General features: G+C 44.3%; 1 protein-coding gene across 1 annotated transcript in view; it reads right to left on the minus strand.

Annotated features, from left to right (window-relative positions):
- CDK17 (cyclin dependent kinase 17) overlaps positions 1-2483 on the minus strand; it is a 106338-nt gene extending 103855 nt beyond the window's left edge. Inside the window, exon 1 of the mRNA XM_058673287.1 lies at positions 1947-2483. The gene's annotated coding sequence lies outside the window, so the exon portion shown is untranslated. The remainder of the gene's footprint in view (positions 1-1946) is intronic.
- Between the last annotated feature and the right edge of the window lie 18631 nt (positions 2484-21114).

Below are 21114 nucleotides of genomic sequence, written 5' to 3' on the forward strand. Positions count from 1 at the left end.
TAACTGGAAGCAACTAACAAAACACAGGTTTTTACTTTTTGTTTCCACTTACATACATAAGTAATATTTTCTATTTGCAATGAAAAAACCACAAGATTAATTTATTTGTATAAATTTCAAAGCAGCATATATTCAAAGATTCGGCAAATTGTTTCGAAGCCCAGCACTGAAAGGGCAAGTGCTTCTGGCCTGGGAGGTGGTTTCCTAGAGAACAACAGACTCTTTACATTCCAATATCCTCTCACACAACCTAAAAGAATATAAAGAACATTCTCTAAACGCAGTCCTATTTTTCTTTTGGCCCAACGCATTGTTATGGAAACCTGAAGAGGTCAGAATTACAAAGACTGAAATGATTTCATCAACAAAGCAACACCCAATGTCTAATACGGCACTTTCATCATAGCATAAAAGAACAAAACCAGATACGAGCACCAGCAAAATTTTGGCCTTAAAACCTAGTTCAGCCTTATTTCTAGCTTCAACCAGGCTCAGAGTAACTCAAGGCATCCAAAACCTTAAAATCCCATTCCTTTTCTTCGGTCCAAGGTTTAGCAAAGTAAATCTAAAACACAGCAACTCAGGTTTCTAGCTTTGATCTTGCGCAAACGTCTTTTAAAAGAAATCCTTTAACAAAGACTCAAAAAAGAAAAATGAAGAAACAGGAAAGTTTGAGGAAAGAATTGCCTGATTTTAGGTCACGCATTTCCTGACCAATGACCAAGGAGCTAACCTCCAGGAGTACACTTTGCTGGCCCTAGGAAGGCCCAGACTCAAAACCAGAAATCTGCCACTTCTGCTTTGGAACATTAATTTGGCTAAGAGATGATACGACAGGACCAGTGAGCGACACTTAACATAAAGGAGAAGCGCCACGGCTTAGAAGCTCAACGCTTTCGCCGTTTTTTTTTTTTTTTTTTTTGCAGAAGAAAAGCTAATTGTTAAAGGCCATGTGACATTACAGAGCCCAGAAAGGAAAGGGTGGGAGGGAGCGCGAGAGGAGTTCAAGGCAGTTCAGGGTCAGAACAAGCTCAGGCATCCTGTCATTAGCAAACGCTCCTCCAGCTGAAGGCAAAAAATACTGCTTACTCAAAAAGGAGTGGGTGAAAAGTGGGGGAAGAATAGAGAGGAAACCACAGGAGAGGCAATGTGGCAGTGTGGGGGTGAGGACAGGGAGATCTGGAGCTATCCAGCTGAGTTGGGGAGCCAAAGCGTCGCGCACAAAACAAGGCAAGAGCGGCTGCGACCGAGGGGCCGCAGGCACCTCTCCCCGGCGTGCACACACACCCCAAGCCCTGGGTTTCCCACATTTTCTCCACCTCCGCTCTTGACCAACACTCGGGGTGTGACCCGCCAGCAGGAGGCTGCCCTGATCTTTGTCTCGGCCCGCTCCCCACGCGAGGGCTCCTCCTCCTCCGCGCTCCCCGCCGCGCACAGCGTCTCCAAGGAGCTGCAAAGCGCCCGACCACCACGGCCTCTCCGCGCCCACCTCCCCCGACTTCCTCCCCGCCCGCGCCTCCAGCTCCAACACGCCGACGGGGGAGCTTTGTGTCTCGGGGGACTTTTCTGCCTCTTTCCCTTCTCCGCCCAAAGCAGCCGTACTCGGAGCCCCGGAGGCGGCAGCTGGAGGCGCTCCCCAACCTCCCCTGGAGAGCGCCCGGCTGACACCCACACTCCACCCCTACCCCACCCCCCGGAAATGCCTGGACGACCCCCGGGGTCGTCCGCGCTGGACCCGACAGGTGAACCGGCATGGGCCAAGCACCCCCCCATCTTGTCCAGCCTCCCGCGCGCCCAGTGGGTCAACTCTCCAACTTCCCGGCCCTGGGCCTGCACCTCCCGGCGTCCCCCTCCACCAGCGCCCGGCCCCGGGCCCTGCGTCCCACGCCCCCCGCCCGGCCCCTCGGACCGAGGGTCGACCCCGGGCAGCGCGGCCGCCAACTCACCAGCAAGTGCGGGGAGCGCGTCGGGCGAGGCGCGGAGACCGGATGCAGGTCTGGGTCCCGGCGGGCGGCAGGTCCGAGGCGCAGGCCTCCGTCGCCGCAGCCGCCTTCCGGCTCTCGCGCTGGGGCCGGAGGCTCCGGGAGGGGCCGCGGGTGTCTCACGCGTCGCCAAGCCCCCCGCTCAACATGGCTCCCGGGCCGCCGAAATCCCCCCTCGGGGAAAGGCTGGGGCGGGAGCGAGGCGGACAGGCAGGCGCCGACGCCCGGCCGAGGCGGCCCGGCTGCGGCTGCTGCTCCACCGGGGCCGGCCCGTGAGGCGCTGAGGAGACGGCGGCGGCCGGCCGCTTGCGTTCGCTGCGTGTGCGTCGCTTTCTCCCTCGGCGGCTGCGGATGGACGCCTCCGCCTGTTCCCCCGGAGGACAGCAAGCCAGCGAGGAGGAAAAAAAAAAAAAGGACTTTTTATTGAAACGATCCAACCAGCAGCGGCAGAGAAAAAGCGACGGGCCGCCGAAGCTTCCCCCACCCGCGCCGGAGCCGCTCGCCGGGGGCAGCGCGACCCCTGCCGGCGGCGGCGGCCGTGGCGGCGGGGGGCGGGGCCTGCGGCAGGGGCGGGGCCTGCGGCAGGGGGCGGGGCCGGGCATCCCCAGGAAACCCCCTGCCCGGAGGCGGGGGTCTGGGTGGGCTCTTCTTTGCTCTGCTCTAGCGCGGGAGGGAGATGCAAGATTGGCACGAGGCGATCCCACGGGAGAGAAAAACCTAGACAGTGGTTTTCCACGGAGACTGGAGAGGAAATTATCTCAATAAATTAAGCCCTTCGATTCATTCGTTCCCCCTCCTCTCAATTCTTGCTTGAAAAAATGTAAATGAGTATTGTGGAAGTTCTCTGCCACCTTCCTAGAAGGTTGATGTCAAAAGACCCGCGTGCATTGCTGCAACCTCCCGGCCTGCTTGTGTGTGGGGAGTGGGTACTGGTGCCGCAGTCAAGCACACACGCAATTTGCAATTTAAACTGCTTTGGGTATAATATTACCAATGTTAGGTCCTCCAGAGCCTCAGGGGTTAACTGGGGTGAAAGGTGATGGAAAATCAGAATCCTCTCAAGCTTGTGGGAGGGGATGTACAGGTGTGTGAGGCTGCAACGGACCACGCTCACACCTGGTTAGGTTTTGTTGTCTTAGGAGAGACTGGCCTCCTGGGGCTGGCCCAGTTTCTGCCACTCTTTTTACTTTCTGGTTTCCCAGAGGCAAAAAGCTAGTTCAGGAATGAACAGCAGAGTGAAAATGATGACAAACTAAAGTAATACTGACCCATTTTTTTTCCACTAATAAGGATAAAAGCATAAAGTTAAAACACAAACTTAAACCCCTAGAGGGAGAGAATGAGAGGATTCAAGGAGAATAGAGCCCGGATGCAGAAAACCTAAACAAAAAAAAGGAAAAAAAAGAAACTTTAACCACATAAAAGACCTGTGGGGTGAGATATAAATACTGTTCCCATTTTAACACTGGGAGATAGATGATGTATTTTGAATGCAATTTCAAATCACATTATGTCCAAAGGCCTCCTGACAATTGACTTAGATCCCTGGCTGAATTCTTTCCCCCTGAAGATACTGCCTGTTGACTTCTTGTTGGGCAAGTTAAATGTATCCACTGTAATGTTTACATGCCAATTAGATTTCCCTGTGCTGCCAAAAAGATCAGGACCTGTAAATTAGCAACAATTATGCTCTACACATATTTAACACTTGCAAGCATGCAAATCCACTTAACAAGCTTTCCTTTAAAATGTGCTTTTTTTTTAAGAAGATCTATTTATTTTTATTGCAAAGTCAGATATACAGAGAGGAGGAGAGACAGAGAGGAATATCTTCCATCCATTGATTGACTCCCTAGGTGGCCGCAGCAGCTGGAGCTGCACTGATCAGGAACCAGGAAACTCTTCCAGATCTTCCACGCAGGTACAGGGCCCCAAAGTTTTAGGCCACCCGCGCCCCCCGACTGAATTCCCAGACCACAAGCAGGGAGCTGGATGGGAATCAGGGCTGCCAGGACACAAACAGATGCCCATATGAGATTCAGGCACATGCAAGGTAAAGTCGTTAGCAGCTAGGCTGCAGAGCTGAGCCCTAAATGTGCTTTTATAAAAGCTGATGTTTATATAGGCCTACTCACATTGCCAAGCATTTGTGCATACTGACCTTATTTAAAAAAAAAAATGATCCGTGAGTATTTGGGGGCCCCTTAGTAAATATTAAAAATCACCAAAGAAAAAACTATAAAAATGCAGCCTGAGTTTCACCAGCAATGATTTCCCCTTTTGATCAGAAGACTGGAAATACGCTACTAGAAATGAAGATTATTCCAACTGCCTCAGCAAAAGCTGCAACAGAACACCCACTCTTCTTCCTACATGTTTACTACCGCAAGTATTGCATTATTAGAACTTGATTTATGAATCTGGTTTTTTTCATCAGAAAACATCTACTGAGTACCCATGATGTGCTAGGCACGGAGAACAAGACAGACGTGGTATTGCCCTGTGGAACTGTAGTCTAGCAGTGGGAACGTGTAAATCACATAAGGAATTCACGAAATAATGCCTCATCAGGTGAGGGGTTATGAAGTAAATGAAGGCGTAACGGGAGAGGGAGGTTGGCTAGGGTGTTTTGGGAGGAAGGGCAGGAAAGCCTTGATCAGTAGAGACTAAAAGCCAGGAGTTCTTTCTTTGTACCACTCAACGTTGCTTGATTAGGGAAAGGTCACATGGCCCAAAGCTATGGGTGAGGGCATTGGTCCGCTTTAATAAATTCAGTTACAATTCACACATAATATTTTGTACATACTAGCTGGCCTATTTCCCAAGCTGTAAGTAAGTTTACTTTCTAAAACAAATATGCCATTGAGTGTTTCTCAAGCTGTGGTCACAGGTATTGTGGTGTTTAGCGGAGAAGAGAGGCCCAGAGAGAATCTGAAGACCCAGTGCACCTGCGGAATGCCACCAGGCTTTTTCTTTTTGGAAAGCTACAATGCACATTTACATATTGAAAGCCCTGAGGTTCAAAATCATTTGTTTTCCAGTGAAACCAGTGTATCTCAAAATGTTTTGACATACAACAGCTGTATCACAGGGCACACATACAAATATTGATGGGAGAGTATTAAACTTTGGACAGACAGCAAAAGGGTAGGGAGCCAGGAAATCTTTGCTATGATTCACAGTCTTGAGTGTGACTTTGCCTGGGAAACAAATGTGGAACATATGCAGATAAGATATGGAAAAGAAACACTTGGGTTGGTTTGCACTTGCTTTACAGCCGCAGTTCTCAAACTGTGATCCCTGAACCAGACATAGCAGTGCCACCTGGAACTTTCTTTGACATGCAAATGCTCAGGCTGTGCTCCAGACCAGCTGAATCTGAAGTTCTGGGATGGAGCCCAGCAACCTGTTATCCCAAGTCCTCAAGAATTCAGCTGCACAATCAAGTTAGAAGATCACGGGTTTCTAAAGGACACCAGGGCAGTGCTGTATCTAAACGTAGTTTTCCTCATGTCTGGATTTCCGCAGCATTTCCTGTTACTACTTAAGAATCAACAAGAAACGAGTTAACTAGCCCAAGTTGGGAAAATGCTTCTTGCCTGGGTTCATTCCCTATTTGACTATGCTGATCCATATGGGAAGGGGAGGGTTTGCTACCAGAGTGAAACAATCAGGCTAAGGGCAGCAGTTAACTATCTACCCCACCCCTATGTCACTGCAGAGAAAAAGAACAACTTTTGCTAAACCGGCAGCTAGAGAGTTGCCAGAGGCAAAAACAAAACATTCAACTTCACTCTTTTTCTTTTTAAATCAATTAGCTTTGTAGCACCCAAACACTTGCAAGACTACTCTATACCAACAACAACTGCAGCATAATTTGGTTGTAGACTATCTCTTAAAAGCGTTACTAGTATGGGTCCGGTGCAGTAGCCTAGTGGCTAAAGTCCCATTTTGCATGTACCCAGATCCCATATGGGTGCTGGTTCATCCCAAAGTCCTTGGGACCCTGCACCCGTGTGGGAGACCTGGAAGTAGCTCCTGGCTTGGGTAATGAACCAGCAGGTGGAAGATCTTTCTATCTCTCCTTTTCCACCTATAAATCTGGTTTTCCAATAAAAATAAATAAATCTTATAAATAGTTAAATAAATGTTAGTAGTAAATATTTTTACAGAGCTTGATCTTTGTAAAGGTCGCAGAATATGTCCATGAACCTTTAAGTTACAAATTTCTGGGAGAGAAATTTCTTCTCTGTTTAATCGTGAATTTTCAAATCCAGAGTATAGAGGTAACTGCAGAGGATCCATAACGCAGAAGAGATTGGGTCCTGTCCAGGGAGGGTTATGAAAAGCTTTCGGCAACATGAGCTCATGTGTCCTTATAAGGGAAATGAATTCAGAAGCTAAACTCCGACTTGGCAGTCAAGGAGGACATAATTTTCAAATATTTCTGGTTTTTTTTAAGATTTATTTATTTTTATTACAAAGTCAGATATATAGAGAGGAGGAGAGACAGAGAGGAAGATCTTCCATCCGATGATTCACTCCCCAAGTGAGCTCAACAGCTGGCGCTGTGCTGATCCGGAGCCAGGAGCCAGGAACTTCCTCCAGGTCTCCCACACGGTTGCAGGGTTCCAAGGCTTTGGGCCGTCCTCGACTGCTTTCCCAGGTCACAAGCAGGGAGCTGGATGGGAAGTGAAGCTGCCGGGATTAGAACCAGCGCCAGTATGGGATCCCGGTGCGTTCAAGGCGAGGACTTTAGCCGCTAGGCCACGCCGCCGGGCCCAAATATTTCTGTTTTAAAATTAAATTGGGGGCAGACAATTGGCATGGTGGATAAATTACTGCTCAGAATGCCTGACTCCCATATCCCAGTGCCTGGTTCAAGTCCAAGTTCCTCTGCTTCCAGTCGAGCTTCCTGCTAATGTAAACACTGGAAAGCAACAGATGATTGCTCAAGTTCTTGGCTTCCTGCCGCTCAGGTGGAGTTCCAGCCTGACTGAGTTACTGACTGCTGGCGGAATTTGAGGCGTGCACCAGTAGATACAAGTGTCTCTCTATGTAAAAGAAAGATAATAATTGTTCAAAAATTAATACAAAATGGCTACTTTTTTGGCAAAATGCTCAGGGAATCCAGCTCCAGGAAGGCTCCCTCCAAGGCTCTAGTAACAAACTTAAGAAGGTATTGAATAGGGCTTGGCTGATTGGCGAAGCAGTTAAAGTCCTTGCCTTGAACGCGCCGGGGTCCCATATAGGCGCCTGTTTTAATCCCGGAGGTCCCGCTTCCCATCCAGCTCCCTGCTGCTCGTGGCCTGGGAAAGCAGTCGAGGACAGCCCAAAGCTTTGGGACCCTGCACCCACATGGAAGACCCGGAAGAGAACTCCTGGCTTTGGATTGACTCAGCTCTGGCCATTGCAATCACTTGTGGAGTGAATCAATGAACGGAAGATCTCTTCTCTCTGTATATCTGCCTTTCCAATAAAAATAAATAAATCCTAAAGACAATATTGAATAGATTGGGTTTTCTTTTTGAAGTGTTGAGTGATGTTTAGGTCGTGTGACATTTCTAGGTATTCCTAGAAGTTTGGCAAAGCATTATTCTTGGTGTGTCTGTGAGTATGATCCCAAATGAGAGCAGCATGCCACTCTGAGTGGACTCAGTGGAAAGACCTGGCCTTAGTGTGGGCCAGCACCATCAATGAGCTGGGGATCTGGAAAGATGATAGCGAGAGAACCGGGACATGTTCCATTGCTGTCCTGGATGTCAGCTGCTGGCCTTTACCCTCCAGGACTGTGCCCGTGAGCCCCTTGCTGGCCCTCCATCTTTTCATCTTTAAATTGAGCCACACATCCTCAGCTTCTCTGGTATACTAAAACCCTTAACCTTGGACTGCCATTTTACCAGTATCCCACGCTCTCCAACTTGCCAATGAACCTGTTGTGGGACTTTGCAGCCAACCCAATTGCAAGAGCAATACTACCAAATAAATTCTCCTCTGTATACTGGTATGCATGTTGTATTAATTGTGCATGTCGACAGAACCCTTGCACATGACTCTTAACCTAGTGTTGTGTCTACTAAAAAAAAAAAAAAAAAAAAAAAGGAAGCTCTTAAATACATTTAAAACTTACCTGAGCTTCCTGAGAATTGAAGCACATCGTGAGGCTACCTTTAAGATTTCACAAATTCCTCCCTTTAATTTAAAACATTGACAAACGAGATCAGAGGTCATATCAATTTTTCCCTTGGCAGGCTTGTTAGGAAGGAAGATATGACAACTAGTCAGTTTCCCTGGGGGGAAAAATCAACAGTGATGGTTAGCTTTTATCTATCTTTTTAAAGAATCAGAAACAGGGAGTAGCAATGGCCTTATAGTTTGTCATCTTTGAAATTTGGTCCAATGATTTGCTTTCAAGGTCTTTTCATTAGACTGCTTGCTAGTCTTCCAGAACTTAATTGTTAGTTCTGAAGGGCAAATTTTCAGTAAACTAACTTTGCCTTAGTCAAGACAACACTGACCCCAGGATCATTTTATAATTGGTATGATCCATACAAGGAAACTAGAGCAAATATTTGTGATGTAGACATAGAGAAAATGGCCAAAAAGAAAAAAAAGTTAAAGGTGAGGAAGCTGGGAGAGACCAAGAAGCAGGGGGGAAGGAGGAAGAGGATTAAGCTTCATAAATATAATTTTGTTCCAGTATTAAGGAAGCTACAAAGGTTAATAGTATTAAACTTCATGTAATAGAAAGAAAGAATAGAAAAGCACAAATAGAAGTGGGTCAGAGTTCTAGCCCTAAGGCAACATTGCACAGTAACTGAGGTTTGCTGTCAGCTGGATTCAATGAATGTCCCAACTTTGCCACTGAGAGATTTTGGTAGGTTACTTCACTTAGAGTTTCCTCATATGTAAGCTGGGGATAATAACATACCTGCCATGTTATAAGGATTAAGTGAGGTGGTGAGTGCAATGCATTGTGCCGCCACTGTTACTGTAGTAAGCAATTCAAATAGTTTATACCAAAAGGGGCCTTGATTGTTTTCTTAACTGAAAAGCCCAGGGCATTGTAGACTTTGAGGTCACATTGACCAACAACCCACCCAATCTTACCAGGATGTGGTTTCTCTATCCTGGATTCGGCCTTTGGTGGTATGGAACTCATCTACCCATTAGATCCAAAGATGCCTCCAAGATGTGTAGCTCTGTACTCTCAAGTGCAAGCCCTACCAGAAAAAAAGAGAGACAGACAGTAGCATGAACATCGATCTAATTAGCTCAGTTTCAATTAATGACTGTCATTGTGACTAGTGTTATTGAATGAGTGGCTGGAACCTGGACAAATGCTTCGCTCCTAAAGCCAGGGCACAATCTGTTTCACCTGAACTACTCAGTGGCAATTATGTTAGGAGAGGTCCCCTAAAAACAGACAGGCTATTCTTAAGGTAGAAGGGTAGTGGGTGCAGGGCACCCTCTGAATGAAAGGAGAAAGTCAGGGATGAGCAGGATTCATCATCAGCTAGATCTAGAAAGGCTGCCTCAGAAAGAGATTTCTCTGTTTCCCACTTGAACTTCAGTGTATGAGCTAATCTCATTCCTTTACAAGCTTACCAATAGCTCAAAAATAACAGCCTCATGGCTCCTGATTTGAGGAGAAGGAGGCCCATGTAGATAATTCCAAACAAATATACCGATTCGCTCAATGTAGGTCCCATGTGACTCTCAGTAGAAAGATCCCACCAGACCGGGTGGGACAGGAAGTAGCTGTCAACAGAAAGAAGGAAGGGATGCGGAACAGTCCAGGACTGTAGTTGCCTGAGTAAATGCCAAGAGAATCATCAGAAATCAGAAGTCAGAGAAAACAAGTTTGATAACAAGGTGAGCCAGAAAGAGAGACAAGCAAAAGGACAGATAGAAAAACAAATATCGTTGGAGAAGACTCATCAATAAAAAAGAATGATGCACTGATACATGTAACAACATGCAAGAATCCTAAAGTAATGATGCTGAGGAAAAGATATCAGATTAAAAGAAAGTGTGCGCTGTGTGGTTACATTTTTGTCTAAGTAAACTGTTGTGATAAAAGCAGGTAAGTAGTTGCTTGGGATTATGAAGAACCGTGAGGACATTTATGGGAGTTATGTTTTCTTGATATTGTGGTGATTGTTTCGTGGGTATATACTTGTCAAATTATACACTTCAAATACAGGCAGTTTATTATATGTAACCTTCCCTAAAAATGCTATTTAAATAGTGAGGGGGCATGATCCAAAGTGTCCTGCTGTTTCATAGCATTTAAAGCGATTATCTGGCCTGTCTGTACAAGCCTGAGTTTTCCAACAGCATTAAAAATGCAGGTTTTCTCTAAGTACCTCTATATGCAAGTCCCACTGCTTAACCCATAGGTAATTTCTAACCTAAGGGTCAAATAGGTGGTTAACAAGAGCTAAAAATAAGACTAGGATTTTTTTTTGGGCAGATTTCTCCCCAGGTGTTAAAGAGGCTAACATTGGATAATAGTGAATGAACCATGTCTGACACCTACTTGACCCCACATAATCCATTGCTTCAATAAATTCAGGACACACTATTAAAGCAGATTGATGTATGAAATAAATAGCAGCTTCCTTCTTGCTCCACCTCCTCAATGTGGAAATCCATGAAAAGTTTGAACTACTATTCATCTCATGTGTTCATGTAATATCAATATTTCCTCTTTTTAGAATCCTGATCTAAAATGAAGATCATCTATACATCTAAAGGTACTTTCTCTTGTTGCAAGGAGAATATTGCCTTTGGGTAGACCACTCTGAATCCCTGGGCACTCTGATATCCAAAGCCATCAGGTGGTTCAATTAACATTAGTTTGTAAAAGTCATAACAATGACCTTTCCTCAAACTCTGACTGACCAGGAGACATCAGACATACGAACTGATTCAGTACTGACCTCTCATACATGTAGAAATACAGGCATTTATAGAGTGCTTTTTTGTTGTTGTTGAAAAGATAACTTTTCTTACAGTGATAACAGTTTCTAGCAAGGCAGTCTATAAAGGGTTACCCCACCTATTTGGATAATTCACATCATTATAAATGAATCCATTTTTAGGGCAGTCAGTGTCTCTCTGTGCATCATGCCTTATTCCTATTTTATATCCACTTTAAGATATGATGGAGCAACTGGTACCTTGGCTCAGCTTGGCTAATCCTCCACCTCCAAGTGCTGGCATCCCACATGGGCACTGGTTCATGTCCCGGTGGCTCCATTGCCAATCCAGCTGCCTGCTTATGGCCTGGGAGAGCAGTCAAGGGCGACTCAAAGCCTTGGGACTCTGCATCTATGTGGGAGACTCAGAAAAAGCTCCTGGCTCCTGGGTCAGCTCAGCTCTGGCCATTATGGCCATTTGGAGAATGAAACAGTAGATGGAAGATTTTTCTCTTTGTCTCTCCTCTCTATAAATCTGTCTTTCAAATAAAAATAAACAAATCTTATTTTTTTAAAAAAAGATATGAAAGAGTAAAATATTTCAGGGCTTTTGTATTTCCCATAAGTGTTCCCGAAAGTTTTAACATAGTGCAATAGAAAGAGTATAGGATTCAAAGGGAAAGAAACCCAAATTTCAATCTTGACTCCACTAAATAGGTGTCTTCCCAGGCATCAGTTTCTTCATATGTAAAGGGTGCATATTGCAGAAGGCTTTCACGAGAATTCAATGAGACACCAAATATAAAGGTGCCTAACACAATATTTGGTGCTTAGCAGGCAATGAACAAATGTTAGTGCTCTTGCTCCCACTCCTGCGCACCATGACTATAAAAGTCATGGAAAAACACTTTGATGGAAATGCATCTAGAAAGGCACAGATCTAAGTTTATAATGCTTGAGAGAAATAATCTATCTTCTATGGAAAGGCACCACAATATTTAGAAGAAAAGGAATGAAGAAAAATAAACTTTTTTTTTTTTTTTTTTTTTTTTTTTTTCTGGAAGATTAGCAGCCCTGTCTTAGCAACAACAACAAAAAAGATTTACCTAATGATCCCAATCTGAAGTCTGTGTAGTTATCATGCATAATACACCTGTGGTTTGTGACAGGTTTTCTGTATGGGGAAAAAAGTCACAAGAATGCAGATCTGGTTTGTCTTCTACACCTTGTATCTTCAACTATGTATCTCAACTTATTTTAATCACTCAAATAACTTTAGGGTTGGGAACTAGAAGAAATCATCCAATGTTCTCATTTCCTATTCAGTTACCATTATATTTAATTAGTCTTTCAACTGATTTGTATTTTGTATCTGCTAAAGAATGGCAAGAAGACAAAGTCTCTCCTCAAAAGGCAAAAATTTTGACCAAGAGCAAGAAGAGGGCCTGGGCATAACTCAGAAAGAGCCAAGAGTCCAAGAGAGCAGTTCAGATACACATCCGGGAAAGACCTCTAGTTAAGAACAAGAAGTTAAAGCAGGTTGCTCTGCTCCCCTGAGACAAGTCAGCAAGCAGTTATTGATGACTAATAAGGAATCTAGCACTGAGTGCTGTAGAGAATGGCTTCAAGAGGTAAGCCATCACCATATACACATGCAAGCTATTGTTTGATCCAATGTACAAGCTACGTAGCCCATTTCTGCTGTACTTTTAACTCCTTCCTTCCTTCCTTCCTTCCTTCCTTCCTTCCTTCCTTCCTTCCTTCCCTCGTTTTCTTTCTCATAAAGTTTATTTAACAGGTGAGGAAATCGCAGACACACATCCAGGGACAGAGTGGGCAGGGAGAGAAAGATGAGAGAGAGACATTTCCACTCTCATCCCATGCCTGTGAGGACAAAGAGAGTGTCCCTCCCAACTGCCTGGTCTCTTTGGAGCCTGAAAAGGGGAGTGACCACATGATACCACTCTCAAGTCCCAGGTGATGGAGAATATGCTAGGGAAGGGGAGTCATTTGACTGACAAGTAGGTAAACTATGTTATCTAGGGTAGGAGAGGTATAGCTTTTAATTCCTGACTCTAAACTTGCTACCCACCTGTTCCATTTCATCTTCCCTCATGGACTTCCAACCCCTATCCCCAAGGGTTGTAGATGGATACACATTCAACCTATCTTTTGCAGTCACCTCCTGCCAATTAAGGGCATAGGCATTGTGATATTTTTAAATTTCTAACATGAATTGTTCAACAAATTTTTCAGTTTTAGAAAACAGGGACCCTATTATATAGGGAAACAAAAGGCAGGTGTCTGTCTTTATAAATACACAATTAAAAAAAAGGAATTGATGCATCTTGAAACAGCCTCTATAGTCTTTTGCTCATTGGTTTGCGGGAGCAGAGGGAGAAAGAGAGAGAAATAACACTTTCAACCATCCATCCATCCATCCATCCATCCACTAGTCCATTCCCCAATATGTCCACAATACCCAGGGGTGGCCATGTTAAAGTTAAGAACTAGGATCTCAATCCCCATCTCCCAGAGGGGTTGCAGGAAGCTAACTACATGAGCCCAACTACTGCTCCTTCTAAGGGTCTGCAAGAGCAGGAAATTGGAATCAGAAGCAAAAGCAGGGCATTGAGCCCAGGTACTCCAATATGGGCAATATAGGACTTGGGTGTCCTAACTGCCATTTCAACCAGAAAGCCGAATGGCTACCGTGTACCTTTATGTTTAAAGCATTAATAACCTGCAGCTTTGACTGTAGAGTCACGTAAAATTTGGGTCTAGTGTTTCTGTGTAAGAAGATTAAGTACTCAAGTTTTATTAGAAAGGTTAAACATTTTATTTTACAACAGAGATATACTATAAATCCTGATTTTAGGATAATCTTCAGAAATAAGCCTAGTTGAAATATGAGCATTCTATTTCTCTGCCTGGCATTGAGCTGTGAACTTATCCAAAACAGCCACACCACAGTTGGCATTCAAGTTTTTTTCCTCTGTTCACCTAAAAATCGCTGCCTTTCCTTTTGCACCTGGTCCATACTTTCTGCAGTTTGATAAACGATAGCTCAGCTTTTGCCTGCAGGTCATTTACGTCCAGCTCATATCTATGCAAGTCTGTATGCTCCCCTGTGTGACATTAGGCCAACAGAATTCAGCAGGTTCAAACTACATCATCTTTGAGTCTTCAGGGGAATGAAAACAGGGAACAAAGTGAAATGAGAAGCAGCTTGAAAATAGACTTTGAACTAATTACAGAGGAAAGCCGAAAGAAAATATTCTTAGATTTTGAAGAAGTTTCTGTATTTCTTACAGAATATATAATGCTACTTAACGTTTTTCCTTTTAATGCTTGTGGTAAACATTCTAAAAATTACACGATAGCAAAATTTAAGAGGTTTAGAAAAGAAGTAAGAAAGCATCACCACTAACGGCACGGTTACAACCAGTTACTTGTGCCATTTTGGAGTATTTTTTTCCATCCTTTATTTAATATTCATTTTAATAGTGGTCAGATGGATCAGTATCACAGTGTCATTGAAGTTCTGTTTCACTTAACAGAAACACTGATTGCTGTTGCCACAGGCCTTTATGATAACCCTGCTATCTGTTGGCTGCCTAAGGCTCTGGACTGTATGTCTCAGGAACCCTCCTCCATCCCCACCAAATCTTTCTTCAGTGTGTCTGGTGGTTGCTGTAGGGAAGGTGGGTCCTCATTTGGTTGGTTTTCTACCCACCAGTTACCATGTAGTTAACTGAATTCCTTTTTCTCCATTGCTAGACACCGCCATGTTTTCAGCCAAGCTTTGCAGCCTCTGCCACCATTTCCATAGGCTGCTATTGGTTTTCTAGCCAGGATACTCATTTTAGTTTAGTCTCCCAGATCACCCACCTTGATTTCAACCACTGTTGTTCCAACTTGAAAGGGTCTAATTGGTGGCAAAAAATTAGACTGGAGGCTAACAAAACCCTTGGGGTTCCCAGCAATAGGTTCATATTTTTCTTAAATTGGTTCTAAGCTACATTCATTTTTAGTGGGAAGAAAGATTTTTGTGTACATGCTGGGCTTGACATGAATGTTTAAACAGTATTTATTCCCGAGTGCCAAATCTAGTTCTGTCATTCACAACACAGTGTTCTTAACAAGTCAACTTCTTTGACCTCGATTCTCTCATCTACAGATGGTGATAATACCTTTTACTTTATTTAGTGGTGCTCCCAGAGGTAATGTTGTTACTTGTTGTTCACATACAAACAGCAGACTTAATTCAAATGGCCTACCCCATCTTCAAAATAGCAGGCAGAGGGCCCGGCATGACAGCCTAGTGGCTAAATCCTCACCTTGCATTTGTTGGGATCCCCTATGGGTGCTGGTTCATATCTTGATTGCTGCACTTCCCATCTAGCTCCCTGTTTATGGCCTGGGAAAACAGTGGAAGATCTTCCTCTCTATATCTCCTTCTGTCTGTATATCTGCCTTTCCAATAATAAATAAATCTTGAAAGAAAATGTCAAGCAAAAACTAAAAACCAGAAGCTAAGATCTCAGTGGAGGTGGGGTTGGGGTAGGATAGGCTTAGTGGCATAGCAAGCTAATCCTCCACCTGTGGTGTTGGCATCCCATATAGGCGCCGGTTCTTATCCTGGCTGCTCCACTTCCATTTCAGCTCCCTGCTTGTGGTCTGGGAAAGCAGTGGAAGATGGCCCAAGTCCTTGGAACCCTGCACCCATGTGGGAGACCTGAAAGAAGCTTCCGGTTCCTGGCTTCAGCTAAGCTCGGCTCTGGCCTTTGAGGCCACTCAAGGAGTGAAACACTAGATGGAAAATCCTTCTCTTTATGTTTCTCCTCTCTGTAAATCTGCCTTTCCAATAAAAATAAATAAATCTTAACTCTTGTTTTTATTTAATGAAAGAAAAAATCTTGAATAATAGAGTTTTTAAAAGAGGAGATACAGAAAGAAAGATTTTCCATCCTCTGATTCAGTCCCCAAGTGGCCAAAATGGCCAGAGCTGAGCCGATCTGAAGCTAGGAGCCAGGGGCTTTTTTCTGGGTCTCTCACAGGGGTACAAGGTCCCAAGCCTTTTGAGCCTTCCTCTGCTGCTTTCCCAGGCCACAAACAGGGAGCTGGGTGGGACCTGGAGATAACAGAACATGTATCAGTTCCCCTGTGAGATCCCAGTGTGTCCAAGGTAAGGAGTTCGTCACTAGCTATCGCACCAGGCCCAAATAATTTTTTTTCAAGTTATAAAAAAAGACTATTGAATTAAATTTGGAAAATTCTCATATGACTTTCATGTACTTGAAAATAGCAAAGTTTTAAATAAACTTTCTCGGTTTTTTTTTTTCCTCTTAGAGGGTCCATTTTAGCATATGGCTGCAAGAACTCACTCAAATCTATCACAAGATTGTTCAGAGTTCAGACAATGGTACAACACAGTAGGAAAAGCCAAGGTTTGGGTTAAGAGAATGAAGGCACACCCAGGTAGAGGTTAGTGGTGGTTATTTAAGATGCTTAAATCTGCTAATGGATTTGAAACTGGGACAGCTGTCATTAAAAAAGAGAACAAGCAAGAACGAGATGGGGCAGGTGGCAGACGGATTTTCCAAGCAGCTAGCGATCGGCATCGGTCTAGTGACGCAGGGAATCCGTGCTGAGAGAGCCCCATAGTCACACACAGGCGACCCAAGATTTCACTTTCACAGAGCTTTTAAGTATCTGATCTGGTTTTGTTGTCTTTTCGTTTGATTTGGTCCCAAATAACTCCCTGATGTGACGATGGGATTGAGGAGATACAATGGCCACGTGGCATCATGGTATTAGATGTAAGATAACTGGGTTCAAGTTCCAGTTCTAATACTTATTAGCTACGTGATCTCAGACAAATATTTTATGTTCTGGGAACTCCAATTAGTCACTCTAAAATAAAATGTCTGGATTAGATCAGTAGCTCTTAAATCTTTTTTTGAAGGAGGTCATTTATCTCTTTGATGTGATGACAGACAGGTTTACTTTCTTTCAAAAATGCTCATAAACATCCTCCCCAATTCTAGCACACACCGGACTTAGTTTCATTAGAAAAAAAATTCAAAACATTTCCCTTCCCTTATTTTTGTTTACTCACAGAATGAAGTAATTTAAAATGAATCCAAAGTGTGCATATGCAGAGACAAAAACTAAACTAAGATTCTCCCTCCAAAGCAGAATTTCAGTAGGAAGGCTTTCATTGTTCACCTTGAAGAGAAGAAATTATGTTGTAGTGTCATATTTTCATTACAAAGTCAGATACACAGAGAGGAGGAGAGACAGAGAGGAAGATCTTCTGTCCGATGGTTCACTCCCCGAGTGTCCGCAACGGCTGGAGCTGTGCTGATCCGGAGCCAAGAGCCAGGAACTTCCTCCAGGTCTCCCACACGGTTACAGGGTCCCAAGCCTTTGGGCCGTCCTCGACTTCCTTCCCAGGCCACAAGCAGGGAGCTGGATGGGAAGCAGGTCGGCTGGGATTAGAACTGGCGCCCATATGGGATCCCGGTGCGTTCAAGGTGAGGACTTTAGCCGGCCCTGTAGTGTCATATTGTACTACGTTTGTCTTCTGTGTTACACTGTCCATTTGGCCTTTTGTTTTTGTTTTTTTTTTTTTTAAAGATTTATTTTTTTATTTTTATTACAAAGTCAGACATACTGAGAGGAGGAGAGATAGAGAGGAAGTGGACCTGCCGGGATTAGAACCAGCGGCCATATGGGATCAAGGCGAGGACCTTAGCCGCTGGGCCACGCTGCCTAGCCCTGGCCTTTTGTTTTAATGGGCTTTAATTTAATTTAATTTTTTAGAGATTTATTTATTTTTATTGGAAAGGCAGATATACACAGAGGAGGAGAGATAGCGAGGAAGATCTTCCGTCCCAGGGTTCACTCCCCAAGTGGCCTCAACGGCCGGTGCTGCACTGATCTGAAGCCAGGAGCCAGGAGCTCTTCCGGGTCTCCTGTCTGGATGCAGGATCCCAAGGCTTGGGTCATTCTCGACTGCTTTCCCAGACCACAAGCAGGGAGCTGGATGGGACGCGGGGCCACCGGGATTAGAATCAGCATCCTTATTATGGGATCCCGGTGCATTTAAGGCGAAGACTTTAGCTGCTCGGCCACAGCGCCAGGCCCGAATGCGCTTTAATTTTAAAACCCAAATTAGCAGACATATCTTATAACGCACGCTCAAGTTTTTCTTTAGAACTCTTCAGACTGATGCGGTTGCATCATTTCCTCCTTCACATCTACAAATCTGGGTATCTTTGCAAAGCCTGCAGCATGAAGGCAGTATGGGGTAGTGAAGCAATGGCTAAAATTAACCTTGCAGTGTTAAGGTCAAGCTAACTAACCTTTAGAGGAGTTCTACAGTGCTTCCCAGTTCTTGCAAATTTCTGCCTCCAGAGAAAAAACTGACTGGTTTCGTCATTCGAGAATGAAGCCAGGAGAATCTCCAGCAGCGTGAGAAAGGCGGTTTTAGATTTATCTGTTCCGGGTCTCTCTCTCACAGTGGCAGCATAGCCAAAAGGGCTTTTTGTTTGTTTGTTTGTTTTTTCTTTCTTGCTCTGTTTCCAAAAATGGCGACCTCAGGATCTTAAGCTGCAAATCAGCCTTACTTTGTTCCTATTCCTCTGTTTTGTTTAAATGAAACCATAATGACTCCCCCCCCCCCGCCCCGTGGAATTGTTTTAGGAGTTAATTCCTGTGAATAGCTTCATAGTCTACTTTCATTCGTTGAAAAAAAAAAAAAAAAAAACTCTCCTGAAGTGTCTGAGAGTCAAAGCCGGGGGTCTGGAGAAACTGAGTAGGTCTAGGTCCATCCCGCTTCAGAAGGATTGGCAGGGGCTTCCATGCCTGTGCAAGGTGATGTGCAAAGCAGTGACTCACAGTGATGTGGCGTTGAACTTCACCAAAGCAGAAAAACCAGATGTGTTGCCAAACACTGCCTCGCACCATCGCCTCACAGTTTTGCTTGCAATTGGCATTTTTTTTTACTCCTAGTAATTCTTTATCATTTCAGATAAAACAAGGGTGTGGGGGATTCTCAAAATGTGTGCACAAAACAAAAAATTATTTGTAAATGCTTTAGCCCGAATATGACAGATATACATCAGAAAATGATTAGGAATGGCATCATTGCCAATTATTCTACATTCTCACTCAGAATGACAGATGAAGTGTCAATAAATCCAGGGTAAAATGTCTCATTAGGCAAAGTTGTTTATTCCAAGCTGTAAGGGAACTTGGCCATTTTAAAAACACAAGGATTACATGTGAAAGATACAAACACATTTACCATTATGTAAAAGATTGCCTGTAAGAAAAATCCGTAAGAAAGCACGTCATGCTTGTAAAGGCAGGATGCAGATGGTAGAACTAAGTTATTGTTCTTTTCCTGCAATGTCCAAATTTCTGTAAGGTTGTTATTTTTAGAATAAAATATTTTGGAAAAAATGAGGCTAGTAGAAGTCAGAAAGTTTATCTCCTACTTGGATATGAAAGCAGATACAATGCGAATGTAATGGTTATGTTCACTACAATGGGTGGGTTGGTTACTTTACAAATATTATCTCATTGAATGTTCCTAGCAATTCTGTGAGGCAGGTGCGACTAGCTGCATTTGTCTCACACAGGAGGAACGTGAGTCCTACTGTCACACAGTCAGGGGTTGAGTCAAAATTCAACCTCCATTCCAAAGCATGTTCCCTAGAACATCGTCTCTGACTTTTGCAATGCTGTTGTTAATATACAATAATGTGAAGGAACATGATGTGGAGATGAGAAGAGTAAGTATTAGCAGAGAAAGGATTAACCTAAAGAGAAATGAATAGCAAACTTCTGAGTTCCAGAAACTCCTAAGTTTCCAAAAAAAAATCTGATTTCCTTTTTTTCTAAAAGAGTTATTATTTATTTATTTATTTATTTATTGCAAAGTCAGATATACAGAGACGAGACTGAGAGGAAGACCTTCCATCTGATGATTCACTCCCCAACTGACCTCAACAGCCGTGCTGCACCCATCCAAAGCCAGGAGCCTGGAACTTCCTCCAGGTCTCCCATGTGGGTGCAGGGTCCCAAGGCTTTGGGCCATCCTCGACTGCTTTCCCAGGCCACAAGCAGGGAGCTGGATGGGAAGTGGAGCCACTGGGATTAGAACCAGCGCCCATATGGGATCCCAGTGCGTTCAAGGCGAGGACTTTAGCAGCTAGGCCACCGGGTCGAGCTCTGATTTCCTTTGCTTTACATCTCTTTTTTTCCTGAAGATTTTTGGGATCTGTGATTGAGACTCCCTATGGGTGTTTATCAAGAGTGGAGTCCCAATTCACAGCCCAAGCTCTACTGTTTCCCATTTACACACTGAAGTATGATTTTCATGTCCAATAGGTTCTTGGTAGGTTAAGCAGTACAAGGCAGCTTCTGAGACTTGATTGTATCACCTCAATTGCTGTTTTATTTTTCACGATTTTTTTTAATTGGAATGGCAACCAGGTTTCCAGAGAGAAGAAGGGGCAGAAAGATATTCCATCCACTGGTTCACTCCCCAAATGGTCGCAGTGGCCAGAGCTGAGTTCATCTGAAACAGGGAGCCAGGAGTTTCTTCCAGATCTCCCATACAGGTGCAGAGTCCCAAGGCTGTGGGTCACCATTTACAGCTTTCCCAGATGATAAACAGGGAATTGGATCAGAGGTGGAGCAGCCAGGACATGAATCAGCACCCGTATAGGATACTGGGGCTTGAAGGTGAAGGATTAACCAGTTGAGCTATGGCACTGGCCCCTCATTATTTCATTTTCTGAAACACTTGTTTCATTCCTCTATGATTTCCCCCAGCTTGCCACTGTGCACGGCAGTTACTGGGCACTCAGTGTCAGTTAAATAATGGAATAACAAACAAAGGTTCTGAAATAGTAAGTCTAGACAGTAATAGGTTCTAAATACCAAGATACTTACCCAAAGTGCGCTCCCGAAGTATTTAGACAAATCTGATGACTTACTCCAACTGCCCCCCTCCCCAGCATCATCCCTTCCAAAACTGAGAGTTTGGCGGTGGACAGAACTGTCTCGCCATTCCTGGGCGACCAGCCTTTGTTCCAACAAGCACATGCCTGAATTGTGCAGCTCTTAGTGCTGCTGACTCATGCCCTTCTTTCAGTTTCCTCTGCCTCTGTATTCCTTTTGCAACCGTCTTG

Source organism: Ochotona princeps, chromosome 15 (genome assembly GCF_030435755.1).
Source record: "Ochotona princeps isolate mOchPri1 chromosome 15, mOchPri1.hap1, whole genome shotgun sequence".
Classification (NCBI taxonomy): domain Eukaryota; kingdom Metazoa; phylum Chordata; class Mammalia; order Lagomorpha; family Ochotonidae; genus Ochotona; species Ochotona princeps.